Source organism: Geotrypetes seraphini, chromosome 6 (genome assembly GCF_902459505.1).
Source record: "Geotrypetes seraphini chromosome 6, aGeoSer1.1, whole genome shotgun sequence".
NCBI lineage: Eukaryota > Metazoa > Chordata > Amphibia > Gymnophiona > Dermophiidae > Geotrypetes > Geotrypetes seraphini.
The window spans coordinates 54401673-54421959 of NC_047089.1; the positions used below are offsets into that span (position 1 = coordinate 54401673).

General features: G+C 42.2%; 1 protein-coding gene across 2 annotated transcripts in view; it reads right to left on the minus strand.

The window, feature by feature from the left end:
- DCLK1 (doublecortin like kinase 1) overlaps positions 1-20287 on the minus strand; it is a 533653-nt gene that overhangs the window by 290578 nt on the left and 222788 nt on the right. The gene's annotated exons all lie outside the window — the stretch shown is intronic.

The following is a 20287-nucleotide window of genomic DNA, read 5'->3' on the forward strand; positions in this document are numbered from 1 at the left end:
CTAATTGAAATAACAAACTTCTATTTATAATGACAGGGGTTGCCATACAGCTCATTTTAAGGAATTGGAAGAATTGGGATCGGTTAAGTTACAATTTTTGGTGGGAATCTCTGTGTTACATTTTAAAAATGGAACGTTTTATGGCCATACAGCAAGGGCGTTACAGAAAGTTTATGGATGTTTGGGAGCCATTGGTTAAATTTTGTAATAATTGGTTAAATTTCGTAATAATTGGTTAAATTTTGTAATAATTGATTTTATTTTATAGACTTGTAAACATACACATCCAGGGTGAGTTGGGAGGGTGGGGGAAGGGAGTTGCATTGGAACTTGATTCAGGGTACATATGGATAGTTTCTTGTGGGTTTTATTTTATTTGAGTATTAGGTGGGAGGGTGGGGAAAAATTAAATTGTATATTAATGTTTGAAAGTTTATTGTGCTTGTCTTGTGATATTTTATGTATTGAATTACTTGTTGCACAATTGTAGTTTGAAAATCTAATAAAGATTTAAAAAAAAGAACTGAAATGCTAAAGGTCAGTATGGAACAGCTGACAGATCAAGCTAGAAAGCCCTTCGACAGCAAGCTGAGGAGTATGGAATCACAAAACTGGCTAAGTACAGTACTATGGACATCTTATGAGAAGACCTCATAAGACCAAGGAAAAGATTTAAAATTTGACCCTGAAAGTAATGAAAGTCAATGATGATTCTCTAGAGTACTTTTTAATCTACTAGAGTACTTTTTAATCTACTAGAAGTATACCTTGGAGGTAAGAGATATTCTATGAATCAAATAGGGATGAGTACCCAGTAATGTTTTGTTTCTGTGTTCATTTTTTTATTTTCTGGTAGAAATGAATGTTATTAAAGAGTGTGTACTATGTGCACATAAGTCCAGATTCTGCAAAGTGACGATGAAAAATAGGCACCAGAAAAACTTCACGCTCCAGGCTAAGTGTTCTTTATAGAATAGCACTTGGTGCAGATTCCTATGCCCATCGCTGAGTGTGAGGACTTACACCCAGTGGCATAGTAAGGGGGGGAAGGGGCAGTCCTTCCTGTTCTCCGCCCCACCTTCCCACCCCTTGCCGCATGCTCCTTCCCTTCCTCTGGTACCTTATTAACTTTGGCGTGAGCAGCCACAAACATGCTGCTTGTGTCGGCATCAGCGTTCTCTCTGACATCACTTCCCGGACCCGTGCCTAGGAAGTGACGTCAGAGAGAGCACAGAAGCCGATGCAGAATGCACTGGGTGACAGGCTTAAGATTCCTTTTGGCCCAGGTGCCTAAGGCCCCTTCTATGGGAGGGGCCTTAAGTGTCTGGGCTACCGGGATCTTGGCTCATTCCAGCATTGTTGCCGTGTTGACCTCTTTTTGCTATGTGAAGGGGGGGGGAACTTGTCTGTGGGGGATGGGTTCTATTGTGGTTGCTCTGACATTTCATGACGTTCTATTTGTTCCCTTTTGGATTTATCATCCATGTTGTTATGCATTCTTGTCTGCTGTTTTCCTGCTGGTGCATTATTTCCTCAATAAAAAATTGTTTGACCTTAAGTATCTGGGCCAATCATGGCCTTAGCCCCGCCCCCAGTGTATCCCAAGATGCACCGGGAAGGGGCAGGCCTGCCATTTCAGTGAAGGCAGGCGTGCCGGCTGGACGCAGGAAGGACCCGGCCGGCCATCTAAAAAAGGTTGGGGGGGGGGTCTCGTGGGGGTGGCTTGGGGGGGTCCGGGTGGAATACCTTTGGGGGTGTCAGGAAGGAGGGACTGGGCATCCCTTCTGCTGGTGAACTTCTGAACCTATAATCTCTTAACTTCATCCTATGTCCTCTCATTCTGGGGCTTTCCTTCATTTGAAAAAGGCTGTCTTCCTGTGCATTAGTTCCATGGGGATATTTAAAAGTCTCAATCATATCAGTTCTCTCTCGCCTTTCTAATTTCCTTAAATGTTGTGCCTGAAGACAAGAGTATATCCAGAAACTTTTAGTATCTTTCAGTAAACCATCATTCAGAGTGACCGATTTCAGGTTAACTAACAGTCACTAATTCTATACTTCATTCTAAATCACATTTGATTTTAGTCCATACTACAGTCCAATGGATATCAAAGCTTCTGAAAGGACTGCAACATAATTCTTTCATTTATCTCTAATAATAAATATTAGTTAGTTTGCCTTCATAGGACAGGATTCACTAACCTGCCAGATTGGGCCTGATCCTGGCAGGTCCGATCAACTCAGAAAGCAAAAATATGCAGATGGGGGCGATCGGAGGAACGCCCCCATCTGCCTGCATGGATCGCGCATGCGCGATCCGCATGCATGCTTAGACCATAGAAGCAGCAATCTTTTTTTTTTTTTTAACTTTTTGGTACTTGTGGCAAGACTTCGGGGAGAATGAACCAAACGCCGCCACCGCCACTGACCCCAACCCACGTGGCTCCCAGAAAGCTGGTCCCGCTCTTGCCAGCTGCCGCCCTCACTAATAATAAAAAGATAAATGGAGCCCGTGGTTTTAACCCGCTTAGAGCCCGCAGGTTAAAACCACGGACTTGCACTGCGGGGAAGGGTGGGAGAGTCCAGGCAGGCAGGAAAACATGACAGTTCAGGGCAGGCAGCAGTTTGGGCAGGCAGGAGAAGAGCATCGGAAAGACATGCAGCAGGAGATAAGAAGCAAGGCTGAGCAGGGCAGCATTTGGGGCGAGCAGGCAGGAGAGATTGCAGGGCAGAGAGCAGGGCTTCAAGTCAGAAAGACGTTTTCGACTGGTCCCCAGTAGTCGCTTCTTCAGGTGATCGGCCAGCCCAGTCAGATCAGAAATTGGGTGTATTGAATTGGGTCACTGTCCAATTTGCATGGATTTCACCTCATTTGCATGCATGGATTCAAAACGGATCGCAGGAGAGGTAAGTGAATCAGGCCAGATGGAAATTTGATAGTAAAGGGGTCGCAAACCGATCTGTACACGATCGGTTTGCTTTGTGAATCTAGCCCATAGTTTCTTCAGTGTTAGTTGAACACTTCTAGGTAAATAGATTTCAATCATTCTGCATTCATGAAAAAGCTGTTTGACAACAGGACTGATAAGATTTGAGAGAATGCAGACAGAATAAATTCTGACTGGCCCCAAAAAGTAATTTTCAATGCAATTACAATTCATGTATGGTGCCAGTGAAATAATCAGGTTAGGAAAATTCAGCCAAACAACTGCTTAAATCAATGTGCCAGGCTAGAAAAGCACTGTCAAGCCTATTTCATGCTCCCTGGAGACATATAAAGGATTCATCTTTGGCATTAATTGTGCTGATGCATTATACTATAACAGTTTACAGTACATATTAAGTATTATGCCATATTAGCTTAGCAAATGCACTGCAGTTTAAGATATTATGCCGCTAGGAGGATTGTTGTTTCCACACTGATGCACCTGCGCCTCAAGGCAGAAATTCAATCTTCAGAGTGGAAATATGTTTTTTGCTTCAGAAAATATTTTAAGTTGTCATTTGCTTGCATTACAAACTGTCACACAAAAAGAACATTCATTAAAAGATTTAGTTAAATATATAGAACTGTGCTGAATATTTGTATTCGATCTGATTTGGCTCCGATTAGTGCCTTATGTGCTTTCTGTCTGAAATACGGTACATCAGAAACAGAAAGTCTTGCAACAAAAGCAGAAAGCCTGTGAGGGAATCTGTAGGATTATTAGATCATGAAGCAGCAAAAGGGGCACTCGGGAAGGACAAAGCCATAGCAGAGAGATTGAATGAATTCTTTCCTTCTATCTTTATGGAAGAAGATGTACTGAGCCAAACTGACAAAGCAATAAATCACCTGGACCAGATGGTATACACCACAGATTACAGAAAGAACTCAAACAGTAAATTGCTGATCTGCTGCTTGTGACCTGCAACCTGTCATTAAAATCGTCCATCATACCTGAAGATTGAAAGGTGGTCAATACAATGCCAATTTTTATAGAGGAATCCAGGGATTATCTGGAGAATTATGACTGGTAAACCTGATGTCAATACTGTGCAACATAATAGAAACTATTTTAAAGAATAAAATTATGGAACACATAGACAAACATGGCTTAATGAGACAGTCAGCATGGGTTCAGCCAAGGAAAGTTTTGCCTCACCAATTTGCTTCATTTCTTTGAAGGTGTGACTAAACATATGGATAAAGGGGAGTGAGTTGATTTAATCTATCCAGATTTTCAAACCTTTTGACAAAATTCCCCTTAAGAGACTCCCAAGAAAATTTAAAAAATTTATGGGACAGGAGGCAATGTTCTGTTGTGGATTAGGAATTGGTTATTGGACAGAAAAAAGAAGGTACGGTTAAATGACCATTTTTGTCAGTGAAGGAGGGTAAATAGTGGAGTGCCAAAAAGATCTCTACTGGAATCAGTGTTATTTAAAATATATAGAAATGTTCAGTATATTGGAATGACAAGTAACATAACATAACATAAATTTATATTTATATACCGCAAAAGCCTTTTGGTTCTAAGCGGTTTACCTAAGAGGTAAGGCTGACCAAAGTCAGCGAGCTATAGTATAAATTGGCAGGCAGTTAACAAGGAAACTGCAGCAAGGTAACAAACAGGTCTTTACAAGGAGGTAGACATGGCCAGTTGACTTGGCAGGAGGAGTTAGTAGTAGAGTTTTACAAGAGGTGGAATTGATCAATGTCATAGGGCACAACATAGCTTGGCAGGAGTGGTTAATAATGAAAGTCACATCATAGAAGTTTTGGGAAGAACTGCTGAATTTAGAAAAGAGTTGTTGCTTTTAGAAGTTTTCTAAAGTACATGTAAGAGGCTGATGCTCTGACCAGTTGGCTCCATTCTGGGTCTCTGGATGCAACTTGATATGATAGGAGTCTGTTGAGGTGATTACATTTCCATTAGACATAAAACTTTTCAAAGTTGTTAAAACATATGTGAACTATGAACAATTGCAGGAAGACCATAGGAAACTGGAAGACTGGGCATTCAAATGGCAGATGAAATTTAATGTGGACAAGTGCAAAGTGATGCACATTGGGAAAAATAATCCAAATAATAGTCCACCTTCACAGTAAATACCCAAGAAAAAGATCTGTGTCATTACAGACAATATACTGAAATCTTCTGATCAATGTGCAGCAGTAGCCAAAATAGCAAAAAGGATGCTAGAAATTAGAAGGAAAGGGATGGTAAATAAGACCGGAATAACATAATACAATGCCTCTGTATTGCTCCACGGTGTGACTTCACCTTCAGTATTTTGTTTAGTTATGGTCGCCATATCTCTAAAAGATATAGCAGAATTAAAAAAGGTTTAAAGAGCGACTAAAATAAGGGGATGGAACTCTTCTTATATGAGGAAAAGCTAAAGAGGTTAGGCTCATCAGTTTAGAAAAGAGACAGCTGAGGGGAAATATGATCTGCTATAATAATTTCCTTAGCACACATGCGCACTTCGAACCTGGTGGCTTTGTGCGTCCATAGCTCTGTGGTCGGAGAATGTTAAAGAGTGCGGCATGTGCGCGTGGACATTTGGAGCGTGTGCATGTTCGGAGCTGACATCGGGGAGAGAAGGAGGTAGCAGTGACCGAGCTATGGAGCTAGGGGAGGGAAGGCCAAAACCATTGCCACTCTCTGGTGGCATGGCCTTCTTCTCTGCCTCCACTCTCCCCTCTGAGTCAGAGCACCATTGCAACTCGAAGGAGCCATGCTCTCTGCCCGCCCGGCAGCGAACCAACACCCCTTACCTCAGAATTTGAGTTCGTTGGGCGGGTCGAGGATGATGATTTGTTTATTCGCTGCCATGGCGCTGGAGGTTGGTGGCGCTGCCGCAAAGGGGGGGGGGGGCGGTCAAAAGAAGTGGAGCGGTGTGTAGGCGAGGAACGGGAGGGAGGGAAAGAGACAGAAAGACACACAGACACACAGACAGCAGCCAAGGAGAGAGAGAGAGAGAGATAGGCAGAAAGACAGCGGCCAACGAGAGACAGAAAGACACACAGACAGCAGCAAAGGAGAGAGAGAGAGAGACAGCGGCCAAGGAGAGAGATACAGAAAGACAGACAGACACACAGACAGCAGCCAAGGAGAGAGAGAGAAAGGCAGAAAGACAGAGGCAAACGAGAGAGAGAGACAGAAAGACAGACAGCGGCAAATGAGAGAGAGAGAAAGACACAGAAAGACACACAGACAGTGGCCCAGGAGAGAAAGAGACAGAAAGACAGACACACACACAGACAGCGGCCAGCGAGAGAGAGACAGACAGATAGCGGCCAAGGGGAGAGAGAGAGAGACAGAAATACAGACAGACAGACACACAGACAGTTGTCAAGGAGAGACACAGAAAGAAAGAAAGAAAGACAGACAGCGGCCAAAGAGAGAGAGAGAGACAGAAAGAAAGACAGACAGACAGCGGCCAAGGAGAGACAGAAAGACATACAGACAGTGGTCAAGGAGAGACACAGAAAGAGACAGCGGCCAAAGAGAGAGACAGAAAGAAAGCCAGACAGTAGCCAAGGAGAGAGAGAGAGAGAGACGGACAGACAGACACATCTATTATAGCAGTGGTTCCCAACCCTGTCCTGGAGGACCACCAGGCCAATCGGGTTTTCAGGCTAACCCTAATGAATATGCATTGAGCAGATTTGCATGCCTGTCACTTCCATTATATGCAAAACTCTCTCATGCATATTCATTAGGGCTAGCCTGAAAACCCGATTGGCCTGGTGGTCCTCCAGGACAGGGTTGGGAACCACTGTATTATAGCACCCATTAATGTAACGGGCTTAAAGACTAGTAGTTAACAAAATAGTACTATGTTCACTGTTGGAATGATCAAAGCAGTTTCCCATACAGTTAACACAGAAACAAACTTTTATTTTTTAAATGTATTATCTAGGGCTGCATTTTGATTAAAAAGTTTAATTGCAATTAATGATATGTTTTTGTTTTATTTTTTTATATTGTAGCTCCTTCTGACTCTGTGCAAGTCACTTAACCCTCCATTGTCCAAAGTTACAAGCTGCTTACCATTATAAGCTGAATATTTGGTCCTAAAAGGGCAGTTCAATGACAGAGCGCCTGGTAGGAACATAGACACCTACATTTTATTTTTAGAATGCTAGCCTTACCCAGTCTATACATGCTACAATTTAGTCATGGGTACTTATGCCAACAAAAGACCTGGTGTAAATGCAGTTGCCTAACAACATATAAATTATGCATAAAGCATGAGCCGTACCTAAGTCCTCCCCTGTGTATGCCTCTTGTAAATGCATGCTATCCAAATTAAGCAGGTAGTTGCAGAATAGCATTACATCATTTCTCCAGTTTAGAGGAAGAGATGTTGAAGAAGCAGTAAAAGAAACAGCCAAAAGAAATAACTCCAGGAGGGCCACCAGTAAAGACCATCAATAAATACTAGTATGGCAACACATCAGTATTAGAAGCACACCAGTATTAGCAGCACATCAGTGCAAAACAGCCATGTCTGCTAGCATTTAGTGTCTATGTAAGAATATGTTTACACTAGCAGATATATTGGTGCTCTAGGACCAACTATAATATTTATATCATCTTTTCATAGGTGAATTAATAATAATAATAATAATTTTATTTCTTATATACCGCTATACCATAAGTTCAAAGCGGTTTACAACAAGATTCATGCGATGAGAGAATGCGATGTTTACAAGAAACATATGTTTACAACAAGATATATATGTTTACAGTAAGATAGGGTTATTATACCTCTCCTTTTACTAAGTCGTGAGAGAGGTTTTTACCGCAGCCCGGAGCACTAAATGCTCAGATGCTGCTCCAATGCTCATAGAATTACTAAGTTGCCTCTCCTACTCTATTGCCACTCCCATAATTTCTGTCTAGAGATGCTAGTGATGGCAGTCTAACATGTAACATGTTGTTGGCCCATTAAAGATACAATCTAGAAGCTTCAGGCCTCAGTTGGGCCAGTCTTTAGCTGGGGTTATTTTACAGTCTCTATTGCAGCTTGCATGCCTGATGCACACTGTACGCCATAATATAGGATTTAAACACTAATGAGTTGCTTTGCATGGTTTGCATCTCACTGTGTGGCACTTTTATAATGCAGAGACCTTACCAACTTACCTTTTTGTTTTGTTTGTTTTGACATATTACTGCAGTTTCATTGGATTTCTTTGCTTGTGTTTGATGATTCAACAACTCCAGTTTGGAGAACCAAGGCTGATGCCAGACACATTTATGGTCTGTGTCAAGCAAATGGAAAAAGACATGTGAAGCTTCGACAACTCCAGTTTTGTAGAACATTTTATTGTCACATGCTGCCAGTGAGGGAAGGGGAAGACATCTTGACTGACAACAATACTTGGGGATGATATATGATTAAATCCAAGACTCCATCAAGATTGCCAACCAGTGTTTAAGCATGGGTTGTGTTACTATGCTCTTGACATTTAATTTTAGTCAACTGGCACAAGGCCTATCTATGGTTTATGGTTTATTAGTCTTGTTATACTGCTCGTTCATTTTACTGGTCCAAGCGGTTTACAAAATTAAAATCAGCATAAAACAAAATAAAAGAACTCCAACATAAGAACATAAGAACATAAGAACATAAGAACATAAGAACTGCCATCACCGGATCAGACCTTCGGTCCATCAAGTCCGGCGATCCGCACACGCGGAGGCCCCGCCAGGTGTACACCTGGCGTAATTTATAGTCCACCATATCTTTATATGCCTCTCTTAAGGAGATATGCATCTAGTTTGCTCTTGAAGCCTAGGACGGTCGATTCCGCAATAATCTCCTCTGGGAGGGCATTCCAGGTGTCAACCACTCTCTGAGTGAAGCAGAACTTCCTGATATTAGTCCTGAACCTGTCCCCCCTCAGCTTCATTCCATGTCCTCTAGTCCGTGTCAAATTGGACAGTGTAAATAATCTTCTCTGCTCTATTTTGTCGATTCCTTTCAGTATTTTGAAGGTCTCGATCATATCCCCACGCATTCTCCTTTTCTCAAGGGAGAACAATCCCAGTGTTATAAGTCTATCCTCATATTCCAGTCTCTCCATACCCTTCACCAGTTTTGTTGCTCGTCTCTGCACCCTCTCCAGCAGTTTTATATCCTTCTTTAGGTAGGGAGACCAATGTTGGACGCAGTATTCCAAGTGTGGTCTGACCATTGCCCTATAAAGCGGCATTATAACTTTCTCCGATCTACTCGAGATTCCTTTCTTTATCATGCCCAACATTCTATTTGCCTTCTTTGCCGCTGCCGCGCATTGTGCCGACGGCTTCAGGGTCTTATCTATCAGTACACCCAGGTCCCTTTCTTGTTCACTCTTCCCCAGAGTTGCACCTGACATTGTATACTCGTATTCCTTATTCTTATTGCCTAAATGCATTACCTTGCATTTCTCCACATTGAACTTCATCTGCCATTTCTCCGCCCATGTTTCTAACCGACACAAGTCGCTCTGGAGTTTCTCTCTATCCTCCTGCGATCTGATTGCCCGGCATAGTTTTGTATCGTCTGCAAACTTGATGATCTCACTGGATGTTCCTTCCTCCAGGTCATTGATATAAATATTAAAAAGGATCGGCCCAAGTACCGAGCCCTGGGGTACACCACTAGTCACTTTCTCCCAGTCGGAGAACTTCCCATTTATGCCCACTCTCTGCTTTCGGTTTTCCAGCCATTTGCCTATCCATCTTTGTATATCTCCCTCTATGCCATGGCTTTGTAGTTTCCTGAGAAGTCTTTCGTGTGGAACTTTGTCGAACGCTTTCTGGAAGTCCAAGTATATTATGTCCACAGGCTTCCCACTATCAATTTGCTCGTTTACGGTCTCAAAAAATTGGAGTAAATTCGTCAAACATGATTTCCCTTTCCTGAATCCATGTTGACTGGGTTTCATCAAGTCGTGTGCGTCCAAGTGCCGGACTATGCTATCCTTGATCAGTGCTTCAACCATCTTGCCGGGGACCGACGTAAGACTCACAGGCCTATAGTTGCCCGGTTCCCCTCTCGATCCTTTTTTGAAAATTGGCGTGACGTTCGCTATCCTCCAGTCGTCCGGTATCTGTCCAGTTCTGATTGTCAGGTTTGCAAGTTTGTGCAATAACTCTCCGATTTCAACCTTCAATTCCTTTAAGACTCTCGGGTGAATTCCATCCGGTCCAGGGGATTTGTCACTTTTAAGTTTGTCGATCTGATAGTATATCTGGTCTAAGTCCACTTCAACTGTGGTGAGGCTGTCCTCTATTTCTCCTGGAAACACTTTCTCTGCTTCAGGTATTGTTGAGGTGTCTTCCTTCGTAAAGACAGACGCAAAGAAGGAATTTAGTTTGTCTGCGATTTGTTTATCTTCCTTGATGTACCCTTTTCTTCCCTGGTCGTCCAGGGGTCCCACTGCCTCTTTTGCAGGTTTTTTCCCTTTCACGTATCTAAAGAAGGGCTTGAAGTTTTTGGCCTCCTGGGCTATTTTTTCCTCATAATCCTGTTTGGCATCCCTCACCTCCTTGTGACATTTCTTCTGATCATCTTTATGTTTGTTCCAGGCTTCGGTTGTCTTTATGCATTTCCATTTTTTGAAAGAGTCCTTCTTTTCTTTTATGGCTTCCTTCACCTGTATGGTAAGCCATGCCGGTTCTCTTTTGCTCTTTGTTCTCCGATCTTTGGAAATCCTCGGAATGTAGAGATCTTGTGCTTCTGTGATAGTATTTTTCAGTAGGGACCATGCCTGATCTACCGTTTCAAGTTTGTCCACCATCTTCTCTAGTCGTTTTTCTACCATGGCCCTCATGCGATCGTATTTACCCTTTTTAAAGTTTAAGGTGGTGGTTAAGGTTTTGGCATGTTTCCCTTTCCCGATGTCAAGTTTAAAGTTGATTACATTGTGATCACTCGTTCCCAGTGGAACCACGACTTCCACTTCTGTTATCGGTCCCGTGAGGCCATTTAGGACCAAGTCCAAGGTGGCGTTGCCTCTTGTCGGCTCTTTTACCATTTGTTCCAGGAAGCAATCCCCTAGCACATCCAGGAACTTGGCCTCCTTGCCGCAGTTGGAGGTTGCTAGTTTCCAGTCTATCCCTGGGAAATTGAAGTCTCCCAATACAATTACATTGCCCGTCTTGCATTCTTGTTTGATTTCTTCCATCATTTCTGAGTCAGTTTCCTCCGCCTGTCCTGGGGGACGATAGTAAAGGCCAATTTTCGTATCTGCACCATATTGACCAGGAATTTTGATCCAGAGTGACTCAAGCTTCTCTTTCATTTCTGTTGTAACCATTTCAACAGAATCTATTCCCTCCTTGACATATAGAGCAATACCTCCACCTTTCTGCCCTACTCGATCTCTTCTATACAGTTTGTATCCCTGTAGTACTGTGTCCCATTTGTTTTCTTCATTCCACCATGTTTCTGTTATGCCAATGATATCCAATATGTCATGTCTCGCTATTGTCTCTAGTTCCCCCATTTTGTTACCTAGACTTCTAGCATTCGTATACATACATCTAAATTCCCTTTGTGTTACCTTTTTGGACCTTCTACTCTTGGCCGTCCCTATAGTTTCAAATACGGTATCCTTTACTGCTCCTGTGTTATCACCCTTATTTGCTGTGTGGTCGTCCTCTCCTGTGTCTGAGTTGTCCCTTCCTGCTTTTTCTCCCTTATTGGCTGTGGGGTCGTCTTCTCTTGTGTAGGAGTAGTAGTCCTTGGCTTCTTCGTCGGGGCATCCTGCTATCCGTGCCATCGACCGGTGGTCGACTGTCGGCTTTCCCCTATCTTTCAGTTTAAAGCCTTCTCGATTGCCTTCTTCATGTTGCCTGCCAAAACTCGTGCTCCTTCCTTGTTGAGGTGTAGTCCGTCCCTTCTGTAGTACTTGCTTTTTCCCCAGAACGCCGTCCAGTTGCGCACGAAGTCGAAGCCTTCTTCTTCGCACCATCGTCTCATCCAGGCGTTGATTACTTGCAATTCCCCTTGTCTCTTTCCATCCGCTCTTGGTACTGGGAGGATCTCAGAGAAGGCCACCCTCACCTCCCTGATCTTCAGTTGTCTTCCGAGTGAGCGGAGCTGGCCCTTCAGCTCTTCCCTGTCATACTTCCGCCCGCTCACATCATTTGTTCCCACGTGGATAAGCACAGCGGTGTCCTCTCCCCCTGCGCCATCTATGATCCTGGAGATCCTGTTGGTCACATCCTTCACTCTTGCTCCAGGCAGACAGGTGACGACTCTGTCCTCTCTTCCTCCTGCGGTGTGGCTGTCCACATGTCGTATAATGGAGTCGCCTACGATGATCCCCATCTTCTTTATTCGGGAGTTCCTTGGGGGGCGTAGGTCCACGTCCTTGGAGTAGGGCCAGTCTTCTTCCTCCAATGATACTCTTGAAATTGTTTCCTGTTCTTTGGGTGGGGGGATGTCTTCCTGTGCTCTCACTATTTCTCCTGGTGTGCGGTTGTCTCCTACCTCGTCTTCGGTTTCTTCTGTGTTTGCATGGGTGTCTTCTCTCCTCACATGGGTTTCTTGAGTACAGTTTCCCAGCCCTGGGATCTCTACGTGGTGCTGATGAGCTTCCTCTATGAACATTTCTAGTTCCTTGACCTCGTCGTTTGGGCTGTACTCCACTAGAATCTTCTCCTGTGCTCGGATTCTGTCTTCGAGTTCCATCACTGTTCCTTCCAATAGTCTTACCTGACATTTCAAGCTATCCATCTCCATGCATCGATTGCAAATGTATGCCTGGATCCCCGAAGGGAGGTAGTCATACATATTGCAGCCGATACAGAAGACCGGAAAGCTCACCTTCTGACTTCCTTGGGCTTCCATTTCTTGCTTCCCTCGTGTGTGCTTGTGTTCCTTGCCTGCTGCTTCCTTATGTTACTTGCCTTGCTGTGTCTTTTGTGTGTGCTGTCTCCGCTCTACCTCACCTTGATTGTATGTGTGGGATTGTTCCCTTGGCGTCTGTCTCTTCCTTACCTTCTGTGTTTGTCGCTTCTTTACCGTTCAGTCCTCCTCGGTGTTCTTGATAGTAGATACTTGATAGTAGATACTCGTCCCTTGCAAGGCCCTTCGCAAAGGCGCTCTCGCTAAGGCGAGCGCCTTTACCGCTCGCCTTCGCCGCGCGCCGAACGGCTGGGCGCCGTTGGCTCCGCCCCCTTTCAAGGGGGAGTTCGGGCTCTGACCTCGCTGACGCTGGGGGTGGGCGGAGCTAACTCTCGCCGCTGCCCCTGCTGTGGATCACTTTTATTCCCTGCCTTTTGCCTCCTGTCTCTCTCCTGAGGTCTTCTTACCTCCTCTCTGCCTTCTGCCTGCTTTTCAGCCGGTGTTCAGGTCAGCGTGTGCTGGGCGCCGTTGGCTCCGCCCCCTTTCAAGGGGGAGTTCGGGCTCTGACCTCGCTGACGCTGGGGGTGGGCGGAGCTAACTCATTAGATAGGACAGACCTAATCCATACAAACACCAAGCACTCAGGGTAACATTCACTCCTAAATAAAACAATAATATATTACAATTTAATGAAATTTCACAGGACTGCTAACTGAAGAACTAAAGATCCATTAAAAAACATGAATAAACTCACGGCCTCTTTTACAAAGTCACGCTAGTAGCTGCGCTGCGCTAATGGCCCTGAAGCCCATAGAGATTTAAAGGACTTTGGGGCTGTTGCCACACGGCTTTGTAAATGAGGTCGTCAGATTCAATCAAATCTTCTCCAAAAGCTTCTCTGGAAAAAACCCATCTTTAATATAGTTTTAAAGACTTTAAATTTTTCTTCTAATCTCAACTCTCAAGGCAGATGATTCCATAGGTTTGATGCTACAAAATAAAATGCTTTATTTCGTGTGGACTTCCACCTAGCTCTATTCACAGAAGGGAGTGCAAGCCTATTATCTTGAATAGATCTCAAATAAGGAATTACTAAAAAATGCAAGTAATCAGGCTGTAAAAAAACTCGATGTGTAAGAACTAATGCTTTAAAGTGAATTCTATAAAAGACAGGTAACCAATGGAATTGTAGATAGAGAGATGTAACCCTATCAAACTTTTTTTGAAACCCAATACTTTTATAGCGGTATTTTGTATAGTTTGTAATCTTTTAAGATTCCTTTTTGACAACCACAGGTCTACAATATTACAGTAATCTAACTTCGAGATTACTAACACATGCAAAAGAGTATGTAAATATTTTTCCTGAAACAATCCCCTTATTGCCCGTAAAGCTCCCAGTGAATAGAATCCTCTTTTTATAACATCTGATACTTGTTTTTCAAAGGTCAGCTGGGGGTCCGCCCAAATTCCCAGATATCTAAAGCTTTCCACTAATGGAATTTTCTTTCCAAGAATTTCAACTTCCAAATTTGGCTGTAAATAATGTGTAGTATTGTCCACTGTTTTCTAGTAGAGTGCCATAGTTTCCAGATGATTTCTGTCTTTTCCTTCACCATTTTACATTCATTGCACATGCTTTCTTATACTTTTTTCTTGGGTTTTTCCTGCACAGTTTCCCCCGGTCCATATATTCACTTAACTCTCCATTATCCCAGGTATAGAACTTATGCTGGCTTTTACAAAACTTCGGTAGAGGTTTCTACCACGGGCCAGTAAGGTAAATGCTCCAGTGCTCATAGAATTCCTATGAGTGTCAGAGCATTTACCTCACTAACCCACAGTAGACACCTTCTACTACATCTTTGTAAAAGGAACCCTTAGATTATGAGCCCACCAGGGACAGAAAAAGCATATAGTACATTTGTGTAAACCGCTTTACACTTTACTACCCTTTCTGTGAAGATATATTTTCTGATACTATCTTGTGTTCATCCTGACGGAGAAATGATGATACTGTTTGCAGTAGTCCAATGGTAGGGAAAATAGGTCAAAGAATTAATGGGCCTTATTAAAAAAGGATTTATTTCTGCTCTCTGCTTCTACAGAAAACATATCTTCCCTATCTTCCCTATAATAGTGTGACTAAATAGGAAGGATGTTCAAAGGTTTGAAGGACCAGTATCTCATTAGAAGTTAAATATAATCTTAGTTTTCCTTTTTGGTGGGCGAGCTTATGTTTAACTTATAAATATGAGAAAATGAATGCTGACATGCTGAGGCATAATAAGATATTCAAATTAGTTTGGAGTCCATTGACATCTTTTGTAGATTTGCTATAGTTGTCCTTTATCTTTATTTTCCGTTGTTTTTCACCCACACATCCAGGGAGGGTGGGTAATATCTTTTGTTTTGGTATTATTCCTGATGGTAATGATGGATGGGGGAGGGAATTTTTATCTTTTGTATAGATACTGATTGATTATAAGTGCTTGGTTGATTATCATTATTTGTATATAAATTGTATTGCACTTTTTGTTGGCATTAAAAACTAAATAAAGTTCTTTTTAAAAAAGAAGTTAAATATAATCAAAATTTTAAAAAAGGATACTTTTCAAAAGGTTTAACATGGGTAACTAAGAAGTTAACTGGGTAAAATTAGAATCATAAAACAGTCTTTCTCCCCAGGTAAGAATACCCACACCAAAAAAGGACTGAGGTGAGAATAGGCAGGGCAGACCTACCCAGTAATTTTCAGTGGGCATCTCCACGTGCAATTTTCCCTTTGCAAGTGTGCTGCAAGCATATGAATTACACATACAGTATATTAGCCTGTGAAAATTGCTTGTTCGTTACATTAATATAGAGGGAAAACATTCAATCAGCTTTAAGAAATGCAGGTAAGGAAACACTTGACCTATTAATCTGTTTCTACCGCCAGGCTCTCTGATGCTGTACCCAAAATTCTATCAAAGCAGTCAATCACACCTGCGAGAATATGTCCTTCCGTGAGTAAAGTGTGTGCAGTGAAAAGCAGTAAAAGGAATGAGATCATCTGCCAGACTGCCATGACTCACTGCATCAAAGCATAGGAGCCTTCTGCAAACTATAGATAAGCAAGCAAATGAAAGTGTGGGGAGGGGAGAAAGAATTGGGGCATTACAATAAGATATTTTACAGCTCTTTATTTCTAGAATGGCTCGGTATCTTTACTTATATAGCAACACAGCATTAGAATTACTTTTTTTTTGGTATGCCACCTCCATTGTCAGAGAATAAAATATTTCTATGTCAAAGCTTAACTGTATGCAACTAGCAGAATAATTCCTAATGGCATGCATTAGTTTTGGTTTTTTTTCATAATACAGTGGCTTAGTTAAGGGGAGCAGGGGGGAGGTTCACCCCGGGTGCCTTCTTGGTGAGGGCACAGGCATCCATCCTCCTCTCCGACCCCCCCCCCCCCAGTGCCCCAGACCCCTCCCCCACTGCTTCCCTTCCCCATACCTCTGTAATGCTCCTGGCATGAGCAGCAACCCCCAACTTGCTATTGTGCCAGCGTCGGCTCTTCCTTTGATGTCACTTCCTGGATCCGCGCCTAGGAAGTGATGTCAGAGGAAGAACTGATGCTGGGGGTTGCTGCTTGTGCTAGGAACGTTACAGAATTATGGGGAAAAGGAAGCAATGTGCGGGGGTAGGGAGGGAGCATGTTGAGAAGAGGGGGGCAGAGAAGAGGGCGGGGGAGTGATGCCACTGCCCCGTGCGCCTCTCACCCTTGCTATACCAATGCTCATATATGTAATATGCTTACCAGAAAGCGGTATGCCTGCCTGTCTGTTGGCAAGCAGCAGATTGCACACAGACTATGCACAGATTGCACACAGACTATGCACACAAACTAAAAGAACTGCTCTTGTGATGCACTAGGATGGGGTAGCTCTTGAAGACACCTGCCAAACATATGCGGTAGTCCCAGCACTCACCATCTGCAAAACAGCACAATTGCTGCTTTCTTCTTACTCCCACCACTAATGTATTCGTACAGAAGAAAGCTGATATCATCCCATGCGAGATGGGAAGAGCATCAGTACATGTGCAGCAGCACTGATACAAGTTATAATAATAATACATAGCAACTTAATAACATAGTAGATGACAGTAGATAAAGACCCAAATGGTCCATCTAGTCTGCCCTACCTGATTCAATCTAAAAATTTGTTGGGTTTTTTTTTTCTTCTTCTTCTTAGCTATCTCTGGGCAAGAATCCAAAGCTCTGCCCGGTACTGTTCTTAGGTTCCAACTACTGAAGTCTCCGTCAAAGCTCACTCCAGTCCATCTACACTCTCCCAGCCATTGAAGCCCTCCCCTGCCCATCCTCCACCAAACGGCTAAATATAGACACAGACCGTGCAAGTCTGCCCAGTACTGGCCTTAGTTCTTCAATATTTACTACTATTTTCTGATTCTAGATCCTCTGTGTTCATCCCACGTTTTTTTGAACTCCATCACCATTTTCATCTCTACCACCTCTCTCAGGAGCGCATTTCAGGCATCCACCACCCTCTCCGTAAAGAAGAATTTCCTTACATTTCTCTTGAGTCTACCACTCCTCAACCTCAAATTATGTCTTGTGGTTTTATCATTTTATTTTCTCTGGAAAAGATTATGTTCTACGTTAATACCTTTCAAGTATTTAAACGTCTGAATCATATCTCCCCTGTCCCTCCTTTCCTCTAAGGTATACATATTCAGGGCTTTCAGTCTCTCCTCATACATCTTTTGTCGCAAACCTCCTATCATTTTCGTCGCCCTCCTCTGGACCACTTCAAGCCTTTTTGTGTCCTTCACCAGATACGGTCTCCAAAACTGAACACAATACTCCAAAGTGGGGTCTCACCAACAACCTGTACAGGGGCATCAACACCTTTGTTCTTCTACTGGTTACACCTCTCTTTATAGAGCCCTAACCTCGTTATCTTTCCTCATATGAGAGGGGTTTCATCCCCTTTATCATCAAGGTCGCTCTTCTTTGAACCTTTTCTAAGTGTCGTTATATTTTTTTTTGAGATAAGAAGACCAGAACTGAACGAAGTACTCAAGGTGATGACGCCTAAAGTTAGGCAACTAGATTGGCGCCTAGCCTATCTTAATTATTTTAAAGGCTTAATCATCATCAATAATTAACAAAAAACACCTTATAATTGATGTAAATTGCACTTAATTGGATGGTAGGCGCCTACCACTTTGAGGTAAGTGCCTAGTCTAAGGTGCCTACCAGAAAGTAGGCATGATTAAGGGGGCGGATCGTAGGTGTATTTCATGTAGATACCTGTTTTGGGCTTAGGTTCACTCATTTAGGCCAATAAAACCCTGGCATAAATATAGTACGCCTAAGGCTACGATGCCTAAGCCCACTTTAGGCGTCACTAAGTGCAATTCTATAGGGTGTGCCTAACTTTTATAGAATTGTGCTTAAGCGTCACACTACTCGATTCCTTAACTTGTAAGCATCTTTTATAGAATGGGGACCTAAAGTTCTATATTTAGACATGCACATTTATGCCTGCTATTGATATGGCGTAAACAGACGTACCTAAATGTTAGTGTATAAATGTGGGCTTATGCTAGTAGTCTATAATGGAATCTGGGCATCCAAATGCTATTATAGAATTTGTACTCAACATGCTGGTGTTTGGCACTTATGTTTTGGTGCACTTTATAGAATTGATCTCTTTATGAGCATAATTACACCCCTATATGTGGTAGATAATTTCTTAAGTTTCAAGTTCAAGTTTCAAGTTTATTTAACTCTTGATATATCGCCTATTTAAATATTCTAAGCGATGTACATAATATAATAAAACATAGAAACATTAATATACATTTAAAAACAGCAAATTTCAATAATGACTAACAAGAAAGCGAGGAAAAAGGGGGCAAAGTTACAATAAGGGCATAGGAAAAAAGGGAAAAAACGAAAGGTTGGGTAAATAGTTACAAGGCACTCTTTAAGAAAATTAATTTAAACAAAGTATATACATTAGAGTTTTAAAGGTCATAGGCGTCCCTAAACAAATAAGATTTTAAAAGTTTTTTAAAAGCTGAGATATCGTGTTCCATTCTAATATACTGAGGAAGGGAGTTCCACGATTGTGGACCTGCTACAGTAAAGATGTCTGCTCTTCTCGTACCGATGATTTTTAGAGAAGGGATAGTTAGTAAATTTGATTCGGATGAACGTAAAGATCGTTGAGGTTTGTAAGGGATCAGAGATTTTGATATAAATTGTGGCTCGCTAGATGTTAAAGTCTTAAAGATTAGAAATATAATTTTGTACAATATCCTATGATTAATTGGTAACCAATGCGCGTCAATCATCAGTGGGGATACATGGTCAAATTTTTTAGCGTTGTAGATAAGTTTGATAGCCGTATTCTGGATAATTTGGAGTCGCCTTCTTTCCTTCTGAGTGATGTTTAAGAATAGAGCATTGCAATAGTCGATTTTTGCAATGATAAATGAGTGTATTAAGATTTTTATGGAGGAAGGGTTTAGAAATTTGGAAATGGCTCTTATCTGGCGTAGTTTGAAGAAACAGTTTTTGACAATAGAAGAGATATGATCATGATAAGATAAACTGTCATCAAGTATAACCCCGAGAATTTTAATTGATATATATTTAAATGTATATATTTAAAAAAATATATACATATATATATTTGTAAGATGCTATTTTATGCCTGGAAATACCTTTGACAATTACTCTCTTTGTGTGTGTGTTAGAGGTTTGATTGCCATATGTATTTATTTCTGTAATAGTTTAGCTGTGTTAAATATCTTTCCCATGGCTATACAGCTTTTATTAAAATTTGACCTATTGTTGGATCTCATCAAAGAAGAGCTTAAGCAAGGGGCACATGCCCTTGCAATTGTATATTACTGTAAAAGCACACTGTAATCACTTAATGCAGGAAGTTGTCATTTTGGAGACTGCTTTTGCCTTTAAAGAAATCAGTCCTCTTGTGATATTTTAACATGGGACTACAATAGTAGGAATCATTTCTAATGCCATTGTATCTGTGCACTGCCATGAATGGAGCTGTAGTCATATCACCACAGACAGGGACAGATCATAAGTTTGTGGGTCCCTGAGCCACCTAATGCATAGCCCCCCTCCCCCTTGCCATAACTGCCAAGTACATAGTTTTACTATCCATCACAAAAGCAATACAACATATATGCAACTAGGCAGTTATTTTAAATTTATACAAAATTTATACATCAAAGTTAGTATAGGGCAGGGATCTCAAAGTCTCTCCTTGAGGGCCGCAATCCAGTCGGGTTTCAGGATTTCCCAATGAATATGCATTGAAAACAGTGCATGCACACAGATCTCATGCATATTAATTGGGGAAATCCTGAAAACCAGACTGGATTGCGGCCCTCAAGG